The sequence below is a fragment of the Passer domesticus genome, chromosome 1 (assembly GCF_036417665.1).
Source record: "Passer domesticus isolate bPasDom1 chromosome 1, bPasDom1.hap1, whole genome shotgun sequence".
Classification (NCBI taxonomy): Eukaryota; Metazoa; Chordata; class Aves; order Passeriformes; family Passeridae; genus Passer; species Passer domesticus.
Window position 1 is genome coordinate 88,603,512 of NC_087474.1, and position 23,008 is coordinate 88,626,519.

A 23,008-nucleotide genomic window follows, 5' to 3' on the forward strand; every position below is an offset into this window, starting at 1 on the left:
CTACAGAAGGGAACTTCTTCATAGGTGCATGATGTCACCAAATATGACTGAGGAACACAGGAAGACAGAGTCAAATTCTGCAGGGTTATTTTTGTAATAAATGTTTATGATAATTTTCAAAACCAAACTGCTTTGGTGAGGTAGCCTTAGAATGGTGACATTCTGTTTAGAAAGAAATGCAAGTACCTCTGCATTTTGCATAAGGATTGCTCTGTATAGTGCATTTCTGTTACAGAATCATGGAATCATTCAGGTTGGAAAAGACCTTTAAGATTGTTGAGTCCAACCGTCAGCCCAGCACTGTCAAGCCCACCACTATTCCATGTCCTCATCGGACAGCAGCACATCTAGGCGTCCTCTAAATACCTCCAGGGATGGTGACTCCACCACTTCCCTGCGCAGCCCGTTCTGATGCTTGACAAGTCTTTCTGTGAAGACTTTTTTCTTAATATCCAGTCAAAAATCCCCTGGTGCAGCTTGAAGCCATTTGCTCTTGTTCTCTTTTTTGTTACTTAGGACAAGAGGCAGACCTCCACCTGGCTACAGACTCCTTTCAGGTGGTTGTAGAGAGTGATAAGGTCTCCCTTGAGTCTCCTTTCCTCCAGACTAAACAACCTCAGTTCTCTCACCAGCCTTCACCAGCCTGCTTGCCCTTCTCTGGATACACTCCAGCATCTCAGTGTCTTTCTTGCAGGGAGGGACCCAAAACTGAACACAGGATTTGAGTTGTGCCCTCACAAGGGCTGAGTACAGAGGGTCAGTCACTTACCCTTTTGGTAACCTTCTCTGTCATAACTCCAGAACTTGTTTCTAAACACGACTCTACAATCAAGGCTTACTGAGTATTTTGGTACTTGGCAATATCTGAATATCCAAATACTTGAAAAGGTATGTGCCACTTAGTTTCTTAATATTATAAAGAACTAGAGTTATGAAGCTTACACTCTTCCATGTGTGTAGAACACAAGTTTCCAGTGCCCTTGAAGTGTGGTGGTGCTTGAGGTTGTAATTTGAGAGTAAGCATGTTTCTCCTGCAGCTGACTTCTTACCTGACCACTTCTGAAATTTAATTTAGGCTTCACAGGTGTGCTAATTGAACTTTATTAATTTTAAATGCCTTAACTGTGTTATGAAGAGCAAGAGAGCATTTGTTTATATTTTAAAGAGAGAAGGAAAAAAAGGGATTGATATTTCTAGCTTGTTCTTCTCCAAATTTCTTGCATAAGAAATAAAGATCTCTTCTTAAGATTGCAGTAAGAACTACAGATAACCTTTATAAAATCTAGCTGACTACTGAGTAGCTTTTTGTTTTAACAATGTAGACACCTACATGTTCAGTTTTAAGATTCCACTTTTCCGAACCTTAATGTATTATGTAGTATACCACTGTTTTTTGTTCTTAATGATAGATAATTAAGGGTAATTTGTATCAATTTTTACTCACAGAGCTAGACTTATTAGCAACAGAAAGTGATGCTCTTTCTCATGCATTTCTGTCATATCAGTCTACTGTTAAAGCCATGTATCCTGGCATGCATCCCAGTGTATTTCCCAGCCTTCTACTCTCAGTAGTGCTAATTAATATGTACAGTTTTGTACATACCTTCTTGTCCATTTCCCAGTATTTATATTGAGCAGAGGTTATTTTGTTACCTGCTAAGTGTGAGACCTGTTACTTTTCTGGGCATTTAGTATAATTGTGTTAGGAATGTTTATTGGGAAATTATAGTAGCCATTATTAGAAATTGAGAGTTTGCCAAACAATTTATTTTTTGTAACATGTTGCATTTTACTGCTTCCTAAATAAAGGAAACATGTGGGCTCCATGTGTACCTGTCCAGCTGATTCCAAGACAGCATGCATATGTCTTTTAAATCCTGGTTTCTCTCAAAATATAATGGCAATTTGTGATGATGATTTTTCTGAAGAGTAATAACTGAAGAGGGATAACCTAGGCAACTTCAAATGGTTTAGAAATTCTTTGTTATATGATGATACATAGTTCAGAACAAGGTAATTCTTGTAAGAGTTTAATGATGAAAACTGTCACTTTTTAAAAAATCATTTCCACTCATAAATTGAAATGCATCAGATGATAATGAGACTTCTTTCTGTTTTCCCTCAATTATAGTAGTAACAGATCTTTAGTGAACTTAGGCGTTCAGAAATAGAGCATCTCATAACTAATTGACAGAGAAATGCACGTGCAAGTAGAAAATTATTCTTGTGCTTATTTTTATCCTCAGAGTTTTAACAGCTGCATATTTCAATTATGTGTGGCTAATTAGAAGCCTGGCTTAAAGGCACTACTGCTCTTGGGGTTTTAAAAAATACATTGGGCTCTTTATCACAAGAATTAAATACTGAGTCTGTTTTCACTTTGGACTACTTCTTCCATGTTTCACTGCTTCTTTTTTGCCTGGAGACATGAGGCATTGCCTTCAGTTGTATTAGGTTACTCAAGCTTGTTACTCAAGCGGCCTTTGTTCATAGGATCCTTTTTTTCAGAGGATGCTAACACTCTCCTGTAATCACTTTATTTGGATTGTCAGACTGTTGGCCTCTTAAAATCCAAAGATTTTTTTCTAGTATTAGAATTTGTATTTTTTCTAGTATTAGTATTTGTTTCAGAGAGTTTGGAGGAAATTACGATAATGGTCTCCTAGTGCCTCAAAGCAGAGGTGAAGTTTTGAAATCTTGCATAAATACCACTGTTTACTGGTGGACCTTGAGCAGCCACCTGCTTGTCTGAAAGTCAAGCTTTGTTCTCTCTGATGCCTCATACAGTGTTCTCTGAGGGCTTTGGCTAAAGCATCAAAGGTTCTCTCCTAAGCAGTGGATAAATTGTGAAATCACTCAAACGGTGTGTAGCTTTCCTTGAGCCTTTCCTTTGGGCTTTGTCAAGAGAGACATGGGTTTTATGCTGCTGTTGGGCTGTGTGTTCTGAATGAATTGATTCTTTGGACAGCTGCAGGGACCAGCTTTGCACCATGATCTGGGCCCAGAACTGTCACTCTGAAGCAGGGGGTGGAACTGCTGTGTTGAAGATAAGGCTTTCAGAAAGGAGAACTCAAGATGCTTTCTCGATTTATATAAATCATGCTTGAAAGAGCAATTGCAATGTCAGGTGAAATAAAAGAGCATTATGTAATGGGTCTTGAAACATCTCCAAGCTGAAGTAATCAGGACAAGATTCAGTCCAGTTTGCTGACACTTTGCTTTCTGCACCCTTCCTTATGGTAAATGCATTAAATTTCACTCATTTTTTAACAGAAGAGGGAGTGGACTTAGTGATTAGCAGCTAATGTGATAGCACCAGCCTTACTTCAGAGTGAAATGGTGTGTGTAACAATGTGAGAGTATGATTTCTTTTTTTTGTTCCTGAAACTGGTGGTATATATTGACTTATAGAACACACTAAGCAGGATTTTGTCAGCATTTGTAGATACAGTAGAAAATTCAGCAATGAGAACGTTATACGCTATAAAAAGAATATGAATTCTTTTCAAGGCTGTTTAAGGAACCGAATTGCTAGTTCTAAATAAAAACCCATAAATGTAATACATTTAACTATTAGTGGAGTTCAGACTACTTCAGAAAGGCATTTTAACTTGACTAGGATGGGAGTGTAGGGGTGGGTTTTGTGTGGGTGTGTTTGCTTTGGTTTTGGTGGTGTTGACTTTTTTTTTTAGCTTACTTTAAGAAAAACAGCTTCTGGCCTCAAAACAGTAATGTTTATGTTCTTGGTGACCAAAACCACGTAATTCCGCATTGGCACTTGATCTGTGCAGTTGGAAAGTGTCATTGAATTTTGTGGGTTTTTTTTTATTTTTTAAGACATTTTAAGACCATCTCTTTTTTGAATGGACTAAAAACAGCCAAATAACTCACAAAAAGGATACAGAAGTGCTCAAGCAAAGAACAAAAGAACAAATCCAGATTCAAACCATTCAAGCCATGATTTGAAATGACATTGGTAGAACTTTATTTTCACTTTTAGAATCTGGCTTAAAAAAATGTGCTCTCTCCTGTGCACAGATAACCATTGACTTCAAGAGAAAACCTGATAAACATGGACAGAATCAGGTCCACAAGCACTAACACCCTTTTTTACTAAGTACAAAATACATGTGTAAGCATTTTCCAGATGTTTCAAATGTTTTCATTGCCATCTTCTGAACCTGGATTTGATGTGGATAATTAAAAGAGTCATTGCTTACATAGCAAATAGGGAGGAATAAATGTTTTACAGTGTGTTTATTGTGCATGACCAGATGTCTTGTTATCACGCTGCATTATTTTTCTTTGAGATTAATACTGCTTTGTCTGTCTCCCAGATGTATGCGACACCTGCTAGTTTAATATCTGTCTAGGTCATTGTTACAGAAAGTCTCTCCACTCTATCCCTGCTGTAAGGATAGATCCTGTATAATGACTTTGCTCTAGTTTGTGCTGCTTGTTTTTCATCATTTAGAGGATACATGCATTGATCCGTGGAGCTGTAGGACAAGTCCTCAGCTTCCTTCTCTCTCTTCTGGCGCTGAGAGTGTTTTCAAGCCCGGTTTTAGAGTGGATGTGAGAGCCGAAGCTGTTTCCTGCTTTGGCCAAAACCTCCGTGCCAATGCAGACATCAGGATAGAGAGAAACAGATCTGTCTCTTCCACCTACTGGTTCTGCCAGACAAAAAGAGAGGTGCAAATTTCTTTTGCTATCCCTTTATCCTCTTTGTGGTGTTTCTGGCATCCATTTAGCTCATGAATAACTGCACCACTTGTTTCAGATGCTCTTCACAGGGTCTTGCCAACAGCAGTGCTGTGAAATAAGCGTGGTTCATGTGAGGTGTCGTGGCTCCCCACTGGGCTCTCAGTGGCAGCGCTGAGCGATAATAACATGGTCTTTTTGTTTTCACTCTGCTGCGGTTTAACAAGCCCATGTGTAACAGCAGAGATTAATTCAGCTTTCCGTCTGCTGGCTTGGGACAGCATTACAGCACTTTGCATTACAAAGTTTAGCTTTACTATTATATAATGTAGTAGGACTTACTATTATTATTATTATTATTATTATTATTATTATTATTGTTTATTATGATTATTGTTGTTGTTGTTGTTATTATTGTTATTATTATTACTATTACCATTATTATTATTATTGTTATTATGGAATAATATTAAACAGGAAAGCTTCCGGCCTGTTTGGCTTGTTTGGGAGGTTTTACCTCTTGATAATTAGCAAAGTAATAGATAAATTTTAGAATCTTTTCATGCTGTGTAGTCTGATCTGTGTAAGTGTTTTATCTGATTCCTACCAGGATAACAGGGTTTAGGGTGGTGATGCTAGTGGTAATCCCAGATAGAGTAGGGCTTGAGTCAAGAAAAAGCTCCTCTTGCATCTGAACCACATTAGTTTATTTAAACATTCCTAAGGATGTTTCTTTTTTTAAGCAGTGAGAGTATATGTGCTGTTGCTGGTCCATGGTAAAGGAAAACTTGTAGTGGTCCTTCTCAAGTCCATCCCTGAGAATGGGGGCTGCCTTTGCTGTCCCTTTGTAGCAGCACTGGCTTCTCTGCTCTTCTCTGTATGGGATCCTCAGAACTGCTGCTGATGCCTTAGAAAAGGTCTTCCTTTTCCAGATTATCTCACTCTCAGGTTTCAGGACTTCCTGCATTCATGTCCTGGCCTCTTGGGTTTTTCTTGCCCCATATTTCCCTTCTCAGTGGGAGGAAGGGTAGAAAAGAAAAAGTCAGCAGAATTTTCGGGAATGTCTCACTGTGCAGTGGTTGCCTCATTTTTAATGTGCTTTTGGAGCATTCTGTGCTGATTGACCGAAAAACATCATTTTTGGGTATTTCAAGGTGTAATGAGTTCCAGACCCACTAGACAAGATTTTAATTTTTTATTCCTCATGAAACAGTATCTGTTCAACCCTATTCTTCTCAAGTCCCTCCACTACTGAGGCAAACAAGTCATACGCAAAGGATTTGTTTTGCACCGTGGCTTGCTTTGTACTGCTAATGCTGCTGCTACAGCACTGTTACTTCACTCTTCTGCTCTATTGTGGGGTCTCAATCACAGTGTGCTCTCTTGTAATGAATACAGAAAATTCTCCTGCCTAGCATGAGGTTTCGAAGACAGTGCATAAATCTCCCTTGTGCAGCACTGCACAGAGGTGGAATCTTATTTTCAGTATTTTGGCATCTGCTGAATTGCAATGCTTCTCCTGCAATAATTAATTCTGTTTTATTTTAATACCGTGGTGTAATGCACACAGTTCAGATTACCTGCCTTTGCAATGAATTGAAAAAGATGGGGTGAGAGATCCATATGAAGGTCTGAGATGGACAGGCCTGGTCACCTCTGCCATAAAATTCCTCAAAATTGCTGTAGAAATGCAGTGTAAGAGTTAGATATTTGCTCTTGCTGATGAAGCTGGCATCTGTATTTGCTATAGTGTAGTTTAGTGGGTTTGTTAATTAGTTTTAATATGTGGTTGAGGCTGCTTCTGCTATCTACAAGTAGATAGGGACTAAAGTTGCCAAAAATGAGTTGTCATTGCAGCTGCTTCCACTCTGTGAAGAGATGGAGTGTATTTTTTCAGGCTCAGATGAGTATATCTTTGATGCAGGAACAACACTTGCCGATAAACGCCAACTATTTGTCATTTGCATCCAGTTCAGACATCATTCAGAAGTCAGTTAAAATTAGTCAAAATTTGCTCCTAAATGTTATATTAAAATGTGTCCTTTCATTTAATGTCATATTTATCTTGAAGTTTGAGGAAGAACATGAAGTTGCACGTTTACTACAGGGCTTTAATAAGCTTCTACAGCTAATTTTGTGAAATTAGAAATTACTCCATCTGCTTGCTGTTATTTAGAAATGTGTGATTTCTCAGGTGTCTAGGTAGAAGAGCCAAGCTATTTCGGTGTGCACAGAATAAACTCACGTTCAAATGTCAATGTAAATTTTCAAGTATACCTTTAAATAAATTCACTCATTCGCAACCTTCAACATTTTGTAAATTGAAATGATCTTTACCAGATATTAACTTGTTATATTTTAGTAAGCTTAAGTATCACAACTGATGAAAAGGAATAAAATTTATATTAGGGGCAAACTTTTGAGATGTGGAGTTGCTTAAATTTTGATAAAGTAGAAAATTTAAGTTAAATGAAACATTTTGTTTCAATTGCAGATGCATTGCATTTTATATATTGGATAAATTTTAATGTGGTGAAAAAAATCCTATTGAAACATTGTTCTATTCTGTGCTTCTCTCTTTGGTGTGATATTTCACCATTATCTAGATTTTTCCCCATTCAAAATACTATATTCAGCTTCAGTGTTTTAGAAAACTTTGGCCAAGGAGAGGCAGTGTGCTGCAAATAACTTCCTATGGTATTTTTGGAAGCTGTCTGAGAAGGTGAAGAAAAGGTCTGTAAGGGTGAATATTCATCAAAGCATCAAGCCTATTACATGGTCCATCAATGCAACCAGGCATCTTTGCTTGCTGACTCCAGCTAAGGCCAGCTCTGCCTTTCTGTGTTTTGCTGGGCTTTCTTGCTGATGTAAGGAGCTTGGGTTTCTGCTGTAGCTGTGAAATATGCCTTTTTCATACGTTCAGCAGAAAGTGTATGGATCGTATGGATCCTAACTTGCTAATATTTTTTAGGCTTCACAAGGGCTGATGTGAAGTACCAGCTCTCTACTGAGCCTGTTGGTTCAGCTGTGTTTCACTTTGAGTGTGAAAGGTGCCTTCATATTAGTAATGTAGTTTTTCCAGATCATGTTGGAGGGTGTATATAATTGGTGTAAACAAGAGTCTTTGCATTTTTAAATATTGCAAACAAAATTCACCCCTGTCAGGGCAATCCCAAGAACAAATATGGGCTGGGTGGAGAATGATTTGAGAGCCGCCCTGTGGAGACAGCCTTGGGGGCGTTGGGGGACAAAACCTGACATGAGCCAGCAATGTGCAGTCACAACCCAGAAGGCCAAACGTGTCCTGGGCTGCATCCAAAGCAGCGTGGGCAGCAGGGTGAGAGAGGGGATTCTGCCCCTCTGCTCTGGTCTGGTGAGACCCCACCTGCAGTGCTGCATCTAACTCTGGGGGCCCCAACATAAGGAGGGCATGGACCTGTTGGAACAAGTCCAAAGGAGGACCACAAAGATGGTCACAGGGATGGAGTACCTCTCCTATGACAACAGGCTGAGAGAACTGAGATTGTTCTGCCTGGAGAAGAGAAGGTTCCAGGCAGATACTATCACAGCATTCCATAATAATGGGGGCCTACAAGAAAGATGGAGGGGGACTTTTTCTAAGGTCCTGTAGTGACAGGACAAGGGATTATGTTTTTGAATTGAAAGAGGGTAGGTTTAGGTTAGGAATTAGGAATTAGATATTAGGAAGAAATTCTTTACAATGTGGGTCGTGAGGCGCTGGAGCAGATTGCTGAAGGAAACCCTGGAAGCCTTCATGGCTGGGTTACATAGAGCTCTGAGCAGCCTGGTCTGTTGGAAGGTATCTCTGCCCATGGTGGAGAGGCTGGAACTAGATGGTCTTTAACATTCCTTCCAACCTAAACCATTCTATGGAAATATTGTGTTGTAGCTAAAAAGAATGTGCTGGTTGTCATCCTCTTGCAGTAGGTTCTGGTGGTATGGGCTCACTTCAGGACTGGTGGTCTTATCTATGAATTACCCATCTGTTCTACTAGATTACTGCCAGGTTTTGGACATTCTCTGGCTTCTGTGTCCAGCTTTCAAATTCCATGTCTTGTTCCACTGCAGGCAGTGCTCAGGTATGAGATGGAATCATTTTGCTTGCTGGGGGAATCCCTGACTGTTGCTGATGGTGGAAGGGGTTTCTGTTTGTCTCCTTGCAATTCTGGCACCTCCAAGGCAGGCATGATCTTCTGTGAGCATGCTTCTACCTACAGTGAATCCAGGACCATTTGCGTAGCTGTTTGTGCTTGTGGGATGAAAGCAGTGAGGAAAACACATGGAGTTGAATAAAAGTGCCTGCTCTGACCATGTTGCTCTGAGTGACAAGAGGTTCTGACACACAGCTCCCCTCTCAGGAGGTCCCCAGAGAAGCCTGAATGATTTTTACATTAAGAAAGCATCAGGTTTTACCAGGGGGGAAGATACTTCCTTCATTATAAAAACCCTAAGTGATGGGTGGGAGACAGGAATGTAAGGGGAGGACTGTGAGTAACTTTTGTTCAAGTGTGCCCTGGCAGGGAGAGCCCTTGTGGCTGGGCATAGCTGTCATGGCAGCAAACTGCATAGATCCATTTGATTTGGGGAGGATTTTTCCATTCTACAATCCTGGAAGAAATAGCATTTGTCATAAGGATCTTCAGGATCGGATAGTAATGCCTGATAGGTCATTACTAAATGTCTGAGCACGGGATTAGATCAGACAAGATGTTATGAGGCTAAGTAAGGAACCAGCTTTTTAATCTATGGTAAAATTACATGTTTAATTTTGTTCCTACTAGATGTATTAGTAGCATGCTGTGGGGTTTTCTGTTTGGTTGGATATGAGGGTTTTGTTGTTGTGCTGGAGTCTTCTAATTTTTTTTTTTCTTTACTGCATTCTTTCCAGTTATTTTTAGTGTTTTATCTTTCTTTCTCTCTTTCTTCTGTTTGCAATTGTACAGTTATTTTTATGGTGCCACTTTTTAGTAAGTAAAGTGTCTACTGCTGATTTTTAGCATCTGTAAATAACTTCCATTGTTATTTACTTAAAGAGAGAGCTAATGAAGGAGTGACTGTGTATATCCTGCCTAATGATCTCAGGCAATTCAGTTTAATCACGGGTGTTGCTATTTACTCTGCAAATGTTTTTTAAAAATCAAAAAAAAACCCTACATAATACATTATGGAGGAAAAACTGCATATTGAGATGACCATGCAATGTTCATATATATAAAAACTAGCACAAAAATACTAAAATATTACTTGCAATAGCTGGTTGAATAGCCAGGCTTCATCACTTATTATGTGCATTGATTTTATTCTGTTCCCATTGTGAACTTCAGAAAAATATAATGCTTATTTGTCAGTGATTTCAGTGTCCAGTGGGAACCTGTGAAACACTCTGGTATGGAGGTCATCAAGATTCTTAATTTTCTTGCTAAGTACTTAACCTTGCTGTGCAGTTCTTAAATTCAATTTTACACAGTGCTGACTAAAGGAACACCACAATATAAATAGCAAAACATCTTAGTGTAATGTTTATTTAAGAGTAATTTTACAATGAACATAAGTCCCATAAGATGTGGGCAAGTAGGAAATCCTGTGAATTATTTGGTATATTACATGATCTGTGTAAAAAAATGTTTTCTTTATTAATTAAAAAATAAAAAGGAAAGGACCTTTTATATATGGTTTTAACTTTTAGTAAAGGATTGTGTCTATTTTAATTTTATTAAGACATTAGTCTTTATATTAAATATATCTTTAATTTTATTGAGGCATTAGTGAGAAGATGAAACAGTCTGGCAGCCTTCTTCCTCCCCCTTAAAAGAGAGTTCAATGTCAGAACATTAGAAAGCTTTCCCCCCACTCCAAAGCCCCTGCTACTCCTAAACTCACCAAATTCATACTGCTGCAATGACCATATAACCTGAACTTTGCTGAAAAATACTCCATAAACTTCTGTATGAGGCAAAGGAGATGGTAGAGAAGGTCATATAGATGAGGATTCTTTTTATTTAGTGTAGAGGACAAGCCCCACTATGCATGAAAGATATTTGGTTGAAAATTTTAGAGGTGTTTCAGCTTGATAAGAATACTTGTCACTGTTTATGTTGTATTGGAAGATTAAATTAAAATTTTATAGGACTAATGAATTCAGACTATTGCTTCCAATTATATTTTGACATGGTTTGTGTGACCTCCTTTCCTCTGTATGAGTTATGAGCAAAATTATGGGAGATCACAGAGAATGAATAAACTTTAGAACTAAAATGCAAGTAGTTTATTTCTCTAAATTTAAGTTAATAGAAGTCTATGCAGTTTTATGGGAGTGTTTGAATAGAACATGCCACACGTATTTCAGCTCATTTATGTTCCAATATGCACACATCTAGGGAAAAATAAGGAACTTGCTTATCCTGCCTATTGAGATTGTAGATTGTACATGTTTCTTAAAAAAGAGAGGGGAGAAGACACCCCACGTCCCCATCCCCATTTTATTTGCTTTCTGTAATAAACTACGGTGTTTCTTGAGCATGTTGGGCTTTACTTTGTATATTATTCATGCTGTCACTGTGCCTAGGGCTTTACCAAAGCTAATGAATAAATGCATCAGTTATAGCTGCACAAGAAACCAGTTCAGCTGGAAGGCTGATTCTGAATTATATCAAGGAATGCTTGGAAAAGAATCAAGTAAGCCAAAATACATACGTAGCTAGGAATTGCAAATTTGCAGATTGTGATAAAGCTTTCAATATAAAGCTGCTGCTTCTTCCAGTATAATGCACTGTCCTGCATTTGGACCTCTGCTCCCCTAATGTGCAGTAAGTAGGCTGCAAGCAGTGAATACAGTGGGAGTCAGGTTTGTGTGCATGGGACTGGGGAAGTCGCTATGCTCTTATGCCTGGCTGATATCTTTCTGGAAAAAAAATAATGGCCCATACAATGTTAAGTCCTACCTCATATAAGAAAAGGCTGATTAACTTATTTATTTGAGGATTAAGTAACTGGCTATAAACTTCTGCCAAAAAAAAAAATAGATTTCGAGAGTAAAAACATTACCAGGCCTTAAAAACTTGTAAGTACACAAAAATGTTTCCTTATATGGGATTAAGACAGAAAATTAAGACCTTATACTTTAGGGTGTCTGCTAAGTACAAAGGGATTAGGAGGACAATTCTGTGACAGGCTACCTTTTGCATGCTGGCCCAGATTGGATTTTGTTTTTCTGAAAATATCCTCCCATAGTCTCCTGTACTAGCCATGGACTGAGCTCAGTGTGGCTGGAAAAATCAGTGAGGTCTGATCCCTCTTATTGCATGTGCAGAGGATTCCAGCAGTATTGTTAAAGATGATCTGGTTAGGAATGTATAGGCATGAAAGCACCAAGAGCAATAAATTGCAGGAAAGGGGCTATAGAAAGGGGGAAGTCTAAATGCAGATTTTCCTGAGCCCTGGGTTAAGGGGCAGTGATTAGGCCCTGGTGGCTCTCAGGATGGAAAGACTGATCTCTGGCAGCTCCTGAAGGCTAGGAGAAGCCACACATGGCTGCCTATGGCTGCCATCTGACAGGAAAAGGACTCATCCTGCGAGCACCTTGGCTCCCAGATCATCCTGGGAGGCCATGGGTGGATGCCAGTGACACTCTGACCCTGCAGCCTCACCACTGGGCAGGCTGCTCAGAGCAGTGAGTTTTGGTGCTGGTGAATATTTGGGTATGAAAGCAACGATGTGAGTGAGCAAAGGCAGCTTTGTTTAAAAGCAAACCCGCCTTATTTGCCGGTAAGTTTTGCTACAGGAACACCGCGATAATGGAGCAGCGCTCCCTACATAGCAGCCGGTGAAATAAATGGGCAGGAGATCTTTCTCCTTTTTAATGCCTTTATTAAGAAGAATCAGCTCAGGTGGGAAGAAATCGACGGGTTGCGCCCTCGCCGCCGCTGCTCCCAGGCGTGGCACGAAGCAGGAGGATGATGCAGTTCTGTCCGCTGGTCTGCAGACAGAGCTGGGGACTCTGTCCTCACGGGAGAGTCGTTGAGTCCTTAGTTTGTTGGTTTAGAAACCCGGGGGGGTCTCTTTAATCAGTTTCTTTTCAAGTTAGAGTGAGAAATAAAAAGGTTTAAGCAGGTACGGGACAATGCTCCCATCCTTAGACGTCACTTTAAGTCACTTATGGCTCGTGATTTTAGGGGTTTTTCTTATAAAAACTGTAAAACTGTAACAATCCAGGGTGCACTGCGTTTCTCATTTGCATGTTGTCTCTGGTGTCACTGGAGGGTTGTCTCTTTACCCTGGAGGGTTTCTCTTGGTATCTTCTTGGTATGCAGCTAGCATCAGGGAAACAATCGGTTAATCACCCACCATCAACGAGTGATTAAGGGCTTTTCTTCGCAGGGAACCTAAAGAAGTCTGACTCGGTCTGGCTTGGTTTTTTTAACTCTGAAACTTAAAAAAAATTACAACTTTCTATTCATAACAGCCGGCATCTGCTCACCAGTGAACCATTGCATGCATTTCTCCTGACGTAACTAAAGATTATGGCAGTCTTGTGGGGGCTCAGTAGGGTGTTGCATATGTTTTTCGCAAATATCCCATCTGTGAGCAGTTAAGTACTGGAAAAACACTTAGAAACACAAATGAAAGCAGAAAAACACACACAGAGAAACTCAATCACCAAGATGTTGTTATGCTTCTTCAGTGCATTGGTCCTGGAGCGCTGCTTGTGTCAGTGGTGCTGCCTGGTGGGTGTGAGTGGGCTGTGAGGAGGGAGGGGGGTTTATTGGTTTGTGTCTTCCTGCAGGAGACCCTTATGCCACAGGTATCAAGTCAAAACAGTAACAAAAGTTACTCTCGGTTTTGTTTTAAATGAAAAGAAAGGCAGAACCTTTGCTTCATCTTCCTCAAATGTTTGGGAAAAAAAAAAAAGCTGTGGGGTTTTCAAGATTCCAATCTTTTTGTTTGAATAGGTACACGGTACTTGAAAAGTTAAGTCTGGAAAGAAATGATAAACGCTCATGTATTTCACAGCCATCACTGGTCTAATCAGTGTGTAACTGTTAATTTCTTGCTTTGTTTTTTCCACCCCTTGCCATGAGTCTGGTGAATTAATAGGAAAAAGAAATCAGTGGTTTGACTTGTACCTCCATTCAATAACATCTGTAAAACAAGCTGCTCTTCATGCATGAAGAATCCTTTCCTTTCATTTGTGTTAGGCTATGGGAAATCTTTCTAAATTTTGGGGTTTCTCAGTTATTCTTTAACTTCGTCTCTCACAAGGTTCTCTCATTGGCATGCAGATGCTTTGTTCTGCCAACACGAGATGTAGTTTGTAGTTTATAATATGGATGCATGGTAGCAGAGGTTTCCCAGGTCTGTTCAGGGGTCACAACAAGGCCCTGGTTCTATCTGAGCCAGCATGCTGATTATTCATTTACCTTGTGATCTTTACATCTTCATAATAAATGCAGTTGTGAGGTAAAAGGTGTGGTGTGCACACTGTTCCCCCAAAGCAGCTGAAGTGTGTACTGGGGATCTACTTGCTGGTCTAGGGAAGAAATCTGGGAGACTGGAGACAGTAACACAGCAATAGTATTAGAAAAGTTCATTCAGTGGGATGTCTGTGTAAGCTATACTGTACCTAGGCAGAAAAATGTTTGGCATCATACATCAGTCTGGAGGAGTAGACTTTACTGAAGCGCATAGTGGGAAAAAAAAGTATGTTGTTTACATGAATTGATTTTGATTTGCTGTAACGAAATTAACTTGAAATTCAATTCCTAAAAGTGTTAAATGTATTTTCACCAGCAGTAAACTGATAATTTATTAGTCTGAGTCTAGTCATCTGTTCTTTTAGCTGCAAGGATGTGGGCTGAAAATTTTCTCGAGTAGGAGAGAGATCTTTTTAAGTCATTCTATTGGAAGTACATCCTACTCATGGTGAACAAATTCAGTTGTCTGAAAGATACTATGGATAATCCATCCAATACTGCATTTATTATGAAGACATAAAGATTACAAGGTAAATTAATAATTAGCATGCTGACAACCTTATGAAGTCTCAGGCTTATTGGCTTTCTAATTTTTTCAGGTATTTCTAATTTTTTGCCACAAATTAATGTATTTATTTAAATTCCTTTGAAATACTATTTCCTACAACATCAAAGAAATTTTCTCCATCAGGATTACTATTTGTTATTCACCAGGATTCTGAAAGAAGCATTGTGTTACTCAATTTAGATCCTGGAGGAGGGTGAGGAGAGATGAAGCAGAACTGGTGTTAAGGCAATGTATCATTTTTTTATTTGAATAGAGAAGTTCATTGTTCAGCTGGCTTCCTGCCAGATGTTCCTATGCTAAGAGGACTCTCACCATACAGTTAAGATAACTTGAATTTCATAATGAAGATCCAAACCAGTGACTAGGAGACTAGTAAAAGAATATGGGAGTCCTGTGTTGCTTTGTGAGCACAGCTTTTCTCCTGAAATGCTTACATAGTGGTGTAAGATGTAAAATGCTTACACATTTAACAGGCTAGTCTTGCAATAAGTATAGAAATAACTATGAAACATGCCCATAAAATAATTATAAAATATGGCTGTTAATAGCAAAAGCATTTAACATGCATACAACATTGAAACAATATTGATTTATGCTTTATAACCCACAGTTACTGATATAGTGTTATATTTCCTCCACATTTTAACAGTGAGAAAAGCTTGCTTTCTCACAGGGTTAGAAAACAAGTCAAGTTTTTACTCAGAAAATAAAATTTATTGCTTTTTAATTTTAAGTAGCTGAGAAACTTTACCATTTAGGTAAAACTAAATCATTACCCAATGAAGTGCTTACACAAGTGCTTTATTTTCCTTCAGAAAACTGTGTGTTACAGAACTTAGTTTAGAAAGTTATTGACTCCAGGCTTTGACAATAGTGCTTGCTCCCACTGATAGAGGAGAGTGTAAGCCTCTGGACTGTGGTTAATTTATTGCAACTAAACTTGACTAACTTCAGGGTCCCAGTCTGTAGGGATGGTGTGGTATTATTTTACCTGAGGGAGAGAAGGTGTGGTGGACACCAATGGCCTTGGGCAGGAAAATATGGAACTGTGTTTAATACAGAATGAAGAAACTTCTCCTTAAGTAAATGTCTGACTCTTTGCACTGAGTGATACTGAGCAAAAGCTGAAGATGAGAAAAATTGCTTACTCTGTAGTGATGCTTATCAAATGATGTGCAAAATGAGTTCCAGATATGGTGGAAAACATCCTGTGCAGCCAGACTTTTGATATGCTTTACTCCATTCACTTTTGAATTAATTAATCTCGTTTAATTCAACTGTGTTTTTTATTGTGTTTACTTTTGCTAAAGGTGTAAGTTGTAAGCCTAGATACATCACAGTGGGGAGAAAAATAAAATAATTTTGGATTTTAGAGAAGATTTCTCCACAAATGTAATTCTTGGCCTTGCTTTGTGAAGAAAAGAACATCTTTGGTCTCATTAATTGGGAAAGAGTTTTATATGAAATACTACTTAAAATCAATCCTATCTTTTTGATTCTTAGGACGTCTCTCTAGGACAGTCATGTGTTTGTGTGGACAGACGTATTAACATCCTTAATTCTTGCTCTTGCTTGTAATTCTGCCATGCTTTATATTCTTTAGTTTTCTTGGTCTGGGGGACTGAACAGTGACTGTATATTGCACAGATACTGCCTTGCTAGTGCAGTTTTCTGGATCTGGAGGTTTTTTTTATGTGCTGGACTCCTGGCTGCTGAGCTTGGATGTACCAAGTGGCTGTGGGAGTTGAGCTGTTCTCACAGTTTATGTGAAACTCATCAGTATTTCTTTGTTAGTGTTTTGCCTCTCTTAAGGGCTACCTGTTTTGCTAAGTAGTGCTATGAAGCTCTGAGTATATAATGTGTTTTCAGAATTAGAAAGCTGTAATGGTGTCTTTGTTACTGTGTGGTATCAATTTTTTATTCCCATTTGTTCTTTAATGCTGTGTTGCGAAACATTGAGCTGTGTTTGGACTCTTTTAATGCTGTGACTGTTACGGGCTTTAATAATAATTTTTCAAACCTTTTTTTGCACATAATTGTTTTTCCTGGCAGTGGAAATCTGGCAAATGTTAGGTCATTTCATTTTAAAATAATCCTAATGTTTGTAAATTGCCTGAAACACAGTTGGTATTAAAAAAAAAAAAAAAAAAACAAAAAAAAAACAAAAAAAAACCCCCAAAACAACAAAAACCACAAGCAATTATCTTTGCCTTTTGCTATCCAAAATAAACAACAAATGCTAAGAATCCTTTTATTCTAATTACTCCATTTGCCTGTTTTGAAATAATTGATGAAACATCATTTATATTTCTACAAAATCCTTAAATTAAAAAATGGTGTGATACCTTTGAATGGAAAGGCATGGCAGTTTCTGTGAATGATGTGTGTTACCTAAAGCAGTGTAACTTTCATGCTATTCAGCACTGCTGACTTATTTCATACGGACTAATTAGAGCCATGGAGGCTGGCTTCAATGGGGCTTTGAACTTTGGCTCTTACCTGGGCAGAGTATCTCAATTACAGAAATGCTGAAGGTGTGATACATCAACATGGTTTATTAAATAATGTACTTGCCTAGTGTTGAATAAACAGAGTCCCATCAAAAATATATCCTATACAGTAGTCCCATTACAGTAATATTTCTTGTGGGGTAGCTGTTTGAAACTTATTTTCCTCTTGAATTCCCCTCTGATCAATTATGGAGCCTGTATCCAAGATAGAGAATCTGAGAGATCAAGGCACAAGGGATTTATGCAGACGTGGCTGTATGCTAAATAACAGAATGTAAATCCATGGATCAGTCAGTCCTGCTCAAGTGAAGTAGTTGCAAGAGTTTTGGTAGATCCCTACTTGAACAACTTAGAAGTTCAAAACCAAAACAAAACAACCCAGCCACTGTCCTCGCTAAAAAAAACTCCCAAACTACAAACTCAAGAAAACCCACCAACACCTCACAACAACAACAAAAAAACTACAATCAAAACCAATTCTGGGCAAAGCATGTATTTGTCCTGCACAAGGGACATGCTAGGAGCTGTTCTGCCTCAGACGTCAAATATCTTCTTGAGCTTCATGGATGCTAACTGGGAGGGAGTCTGCTGTTATCATACCCAGGCTGCTAAAAAATTGTTGCTCTTTTTTGGGATGGAGCATGCATGGTAACAATTTCAGACAACATTTTACTGGTGTTGTGTTGCTTCAAATACAGGCTTTTTAAAAGGGTGGATACACCACTGACATGTTAAGCATGCCTGTCCCCCTGTGGCAGTCAACCCTAATCGTAGAGAACAGCACTGACTAACTGCACGTGCAATAAACACTTTCCTTAGTGAAAACCAAGGCTGACAGAAATTTCTTAGCCTTGGCAGACTAGAGTAGCTGGCTGAGAAAAAGCATATCTGGGCTGAATCTTAGATAGAAACATTGCTTTCATATTTCTACTGCGGAAGCCTATAAATAATAAGAGGATTCTTGTGCTGGGGGCAGGGGAAGTTCACAAAATTTAAGTATGGTATTTCTAATTTCTTTGAAAATAAGTGACCACAAAAAAATTGACATTTTAACAAAAAAGAAATAGTGTACATTTAATTGAGAGTATTAAGTCTTTGGTTTGTAAAGTTGTGTTTGTCAATGGAAAAGCATTTGGTTTGTATTTCTCCCAGTTTACATTTCAGGGAACTTTACTATCATAATCAGAAATAAATTTAGTTTTACAACATGTTCAATTAATATTTCTTTAGAATGGACATAGCTTTTGTCTTTGGGGTGCTGGTTGTATTAATAATTGTTTAATTAGGTTTCTTACAGCAGTCTCAAATACAGTGCTGTATTTCTACATACTTCTTAAAAAGCCCTGAAAGGCGTTAGGTCACATTGCTGAAAGTGTGTGTGGGGGGATTATTTTCTTTTGATTTGCAGTCTTAGTGTTCAGGACATGAAACCATTGCTGCCCACCTGCCCTTCCAGAGGCAGACTAGTTTTTTCAGGCTTGTGCCTCTCTAGTTCAGAGGTTCTCTCATGTAGGTGAAAGAACAACTGGATTTTCATAATTTGCTTGTAAACCAGAGCATTGAGAATGTCATGGGTAGTAGGCTGAATTCCCAGCCTGATCAGAGAGCCCTGTATGAAGCAGCTGTCTGCACATAACTCTAGAAATGCTGCTCTCTGGTTTTGTAGCACGGTTTTGTGAAACATTTGCAAGCTTGGCAACACGTGGGCTAGCCCAGTTGTTCAACCTTACGTGTCAGGGCACAGAGATAAATGTTGTCACAATATAATATGTGTGTATGTCTTCAAGTATGTGAGACTTGCTAATTCTTTTACAAGCTTCTGTAGCAGCTGTGTAGCAACTACCTCCAGAAAAGGGAAAATAATGAAACAGATCTCTGTGTGTTCTCTCTTCTGAAAAATCATGAACAGAATAGGTCCTGTTTACATCTCCACTAGAAAACATGATTTGTTGGTTTTGATACTGTTATCTGGAAATATTCTTCTAAAGAAAATGTAGAGCTAGACAACCATTATACTCAATAATTGTATCACACAGGTGAGCTTGCTCAACATTTCAGACCAATTCCTGCAGACCAGCCTGAAATGGGTGGTCGTGGAGATTTTTTATGGAAGAGTACATTGATAAGATGGTATTTTCTTGATTTGGCCTCAGGAATTTAGTTCCCTGTTAATGGAAGTTGCCTTTTCTGAGGACATGATCCTGGAAGGAAAGGTCAGGTGTGTTTCTGCTGCAGTATTGAGGGGCAGGGGAAATTAATAGCATTAATGAATTTGCAGTAATTCATAATAGCTCATTAGTAGCAGCCTCATGAAGTAAGCTGTATGTAAAACTTTTTTTCTATGATAAAGATGATCCTTTTACAATACTTAGATACCATTTCATTATAATGACAAGTAGTAATGCTTAATTGGTACTTTATAAAGAATAAATTACAGAAGTATGACCTGTACCAGGCTTTAGAATGTCATCACTACAATTTCTTAAATAAACTTTTTTTAAGATACAGGTGGCATGATGTCAGTAGTTCTGTGCAAAATTCTTCAATTACTTTTTTTTTAAATTTAATGGTTTAAAAATGACACTGTTTTTAAAGATGGAAATAACTTCAGAGGATAAAAAATTAGCAACTTTTTAATGATAAATTTTAACTTTAAAAGAAATGTAGGAATTGTATGCAAATGTTTACTATAAGCTACTTTTACTGGAAGATCTATTGCGTTAAAAAAAAAAAAGATATATGGAAGAATTTCATTGGGTTTTTTCACTGGGTCCTCAATTGTTCTTAAGAGAAGTAAAGCCTTTCACTTTTGCTTGCATTCTCTGCTTTTACAAAATTCCTGTTCCTTTTCTGTTATCTCTCCATTTCCTTTATCTGCTAAACATTGGGTTGCTTTTGAGCCTTTGTGTTTGGATAAATACCTGGGGTTTCTTTGTAAATGGTAGAGAGACTGATAGTCGGTGTAGCCTATTTGTTCTTCTGAAAGAGAAGGATGGTATTTTGCAGTTGGTTATGTCTGTGTTCCACTTCTCCTGCGCTAAGCAGAAATGAGATTTTTTAATTTTTTTTTTGGCCAGAGCTCTCTTTATGTCGATTTATTGATTACTCATTGGAGAAATAGATTTAGTTTAGCTGTTACTCAAAAGTACTACACAAAGACTCATTCTCCTCCATTCCTTTCCCCTTTTTCTGGCACTTTTGATATTTTGGTAAAATACTGAGATATTTTACCCATTCATTTTGAAGGAAAAGTACACTCTTGCTGGCTTTTAGAAGCAGACAGAAGTGCAGGTGGAGACTTTGCAGAACTAAAATTCTGTTACGCAAAGAATAGGCAGCATGTGCTCGTGTGTCCTTAATGGATCTGGGAAGCAGGTCTCCATTGAGACAGAGACATCTGCTTGGCTAACCTCCATGTCTCCGCAGCTTTGCCCAAAGATGTTTTTTCAACTTTTCATCAGTCACTTTTTTCATCACAACTTAACAGTTTGTGAGACTGTTAAGTAGACAAGTGCACACTCTGTTAATGAACATGAACTGGGCATCCAGACTACTTTGTGATTCAAAGCTCCCCCCTCCAATTCACATTGGGATGCTCAGTCCTTCTGTGAAGTGTAAGACATGGTTGTCTTGTTTGACACGGGGCTCTCCTGAAATTGCAGATCTGTTGGTTGAGTGTGCCCTGAGAAAGCTGAGGTTCCACTTGCTTCATGACCAACACAAGCTGTGTTGCATGCCAATACAGTTCAAAGGTCCCTTCCTTTGGAAATAGTGGCGTTGTTGGCCAGTTAATTGTACTGAGGTACGATGACATTGCTAGATCCCAAAATAAAAGTGAGTGGTCTGTAATTCAGTTGTTCTAACTTAGCATTTGCAGCTGTGGCATGGCAAATGAGCAGAAGGGATGAATGCTTTGAGTTAGTATGTGGATGAGACAACCTTTGTTGCCTTCTCTTTGAGGAACTTCCTCACAATTCAGTTTCCATTACTTTTAGCTTCTTGAGTATTTTCTTTTTGCTAGCCATAAATGGTAATTTGTGTACAGAAAAGATCCTGCTGACTGCAACTGCTTTGTACTTTTGCTGAGACCTTGCTGGAGTTTAGAGTCAGCATTTTTTCTATAGTAAAATTAATGTTTTATTGTTGCTTAATGTACAGCATGTAAATCTTGTGGCACAGTTGCTTGTTACTTGCCACTTCTTAAAATCAATTTTTTCTTTGTCTCGCTCTGTCATTCTCTGTAGAGAATGGTGCTTGTTCTCTGCAGTTGTAAGTGAATTGTGAGACTCTGCACCCTGAGCCATATTTCCTTCACATTTGTTTTGCAGCAAATGTTTTAGATTGCCTGGCATCTTCCCCAAACCAATTAACATTAAAATCTGTCAAGAACAGTTCAAGCAAAAGAACTTAGCCTCTAACGTGTCAGACTACAGTGAGCAATTGCATTTTCAACTAAAAATTCAGACAAGCATTTCTGCTGTTTAAATTATTATTTTATTTAGCTGTGATTTTCTTCTTCTGTAGTGTTTACTGTCTGGCGAACGTATTCCCTAAACATAGGCAATGCTGAAGTACAATCTCTATTCCAAACATTTTAGAGCCTATAATCTCCCCAATCAAATACCTGTCAGAGCCAGAATCAAATTTCTACAATCTCATTTTTCTCAGTCTCATGAACAGTAGAATTACTTCTCCACCACTGTAGGGAAAACAAGTAGGATTGCTCTTGTGGTAAGGGAGGGTTTTTTTTAAAGCCTGTGAGTTCTCCCTCTCCTCTTAATGCTCAAGTTGAGTCATTCTCCAGCACTTCAGATGTGGTTGTGGAAGCTGAACTGAGAAAGTTTCTTACATGTTTCCATGCTGTATTTAAACGCTGTTAAGCCATAAAGTAAGGAGAAATTTTAATTCATTTTTTGCAATAGAAATTGGTTTTGTGTTGGCACCTAGTCAAGTTCAGGACAGTGTTACAAACACATAAGAAAGAGAGAAGCTTCACCATGGAGCTGCAACACATGTGTCATCAGAGATGGGCAAGGGATGAGCAAATTTGTTTAAAGTTCAGTAGGCAAATGTGGTGTCTTGCAGTGTCCCCTGGCAGCAGTGAAAGCTGACAACGTCCTGGACTATGTTAGACAATACTGATGGAAGTGTTCCATTCCCCTTTCTGTCAGCACTTGTCAGAACCCACCTGGAATACTGTGTTCAGATTTCAACACCACCTCCCCTCTTTCTGCCTGCCCAGCTCAAGACAGACATGGAATGACTGGAATATATTCAATGGAGGGTGACCAAAACAGTTGGAAACTGAAGCGTACATCCTTTGTGAAGATGAGGGAATGGAGCTTGTTCATCCTGGAGGAGGTACTCCAAGGGGAGGATAACCTAATGGCAGAATTCCATGACAGATAAGGAGGCAATCAAGTGAGTAGAGCTGGGCTCTTCACTGAGGCGCTTGGCCAGAAAATGAGATGCCGTGTACGTAAATCAAGACATAAGAGGCTCAGTCTTAAGGAGAAATATCCATTCACTGTGAGGATAATTAAGCATTGAGAGAGGCTGCCTAGCAAGGCTGTGGAATCTCTGTCCTTGAGATTTTTCAAGTCCTGCCTGACAAAGCCCTGAGCAACCTGATCTGAATTCAGAATTGACTCTGCTTTCTGCTTTAGATTGGAGTAGAGGACCACCTTCCTTTCCAACATGACTTATAATTTGATTCTATGAACCAAGGAAGATCACCA

The 23,008-nt window shown here is 38.8% G+C and overlaps 1 protein-coding gene and 1 long non-coding RNA gene across 5 annotated transcripts in view; one reads left to right on the forward strand and one right to left on the reverse strand.

The window, feature by feature from the left end:
• CTNND2 (catenin delta 2) overlaps window positions 1-23,008 on the forward strand; it is a 638,555-nt gene that overhangs the window by 21,214 nt on the left and 594,333 nt on the right. The window lies entirely within an intron of this gene.
• LOC135288680 (uncharacterized) lies at window positions 5,427-8,214 on the reverse strand. 2 transcript variants are annotated; one of them, XR_010351681.1, is made up of 3 exons: window positions 8,138-8,214; window positions 6,282-6,381; window positions 5,427-5,709 (listed from the first exon to the last, which is right to left on the reverse strand). It is a non-coding gene; the product is annotated as an uncharacterized LOC135288680 (long non-coding RNA). The 2 variants fall into 2 exon arrangements; XR_010351679.1 differs by having other exon boundaries at window positions 8,087-8,184.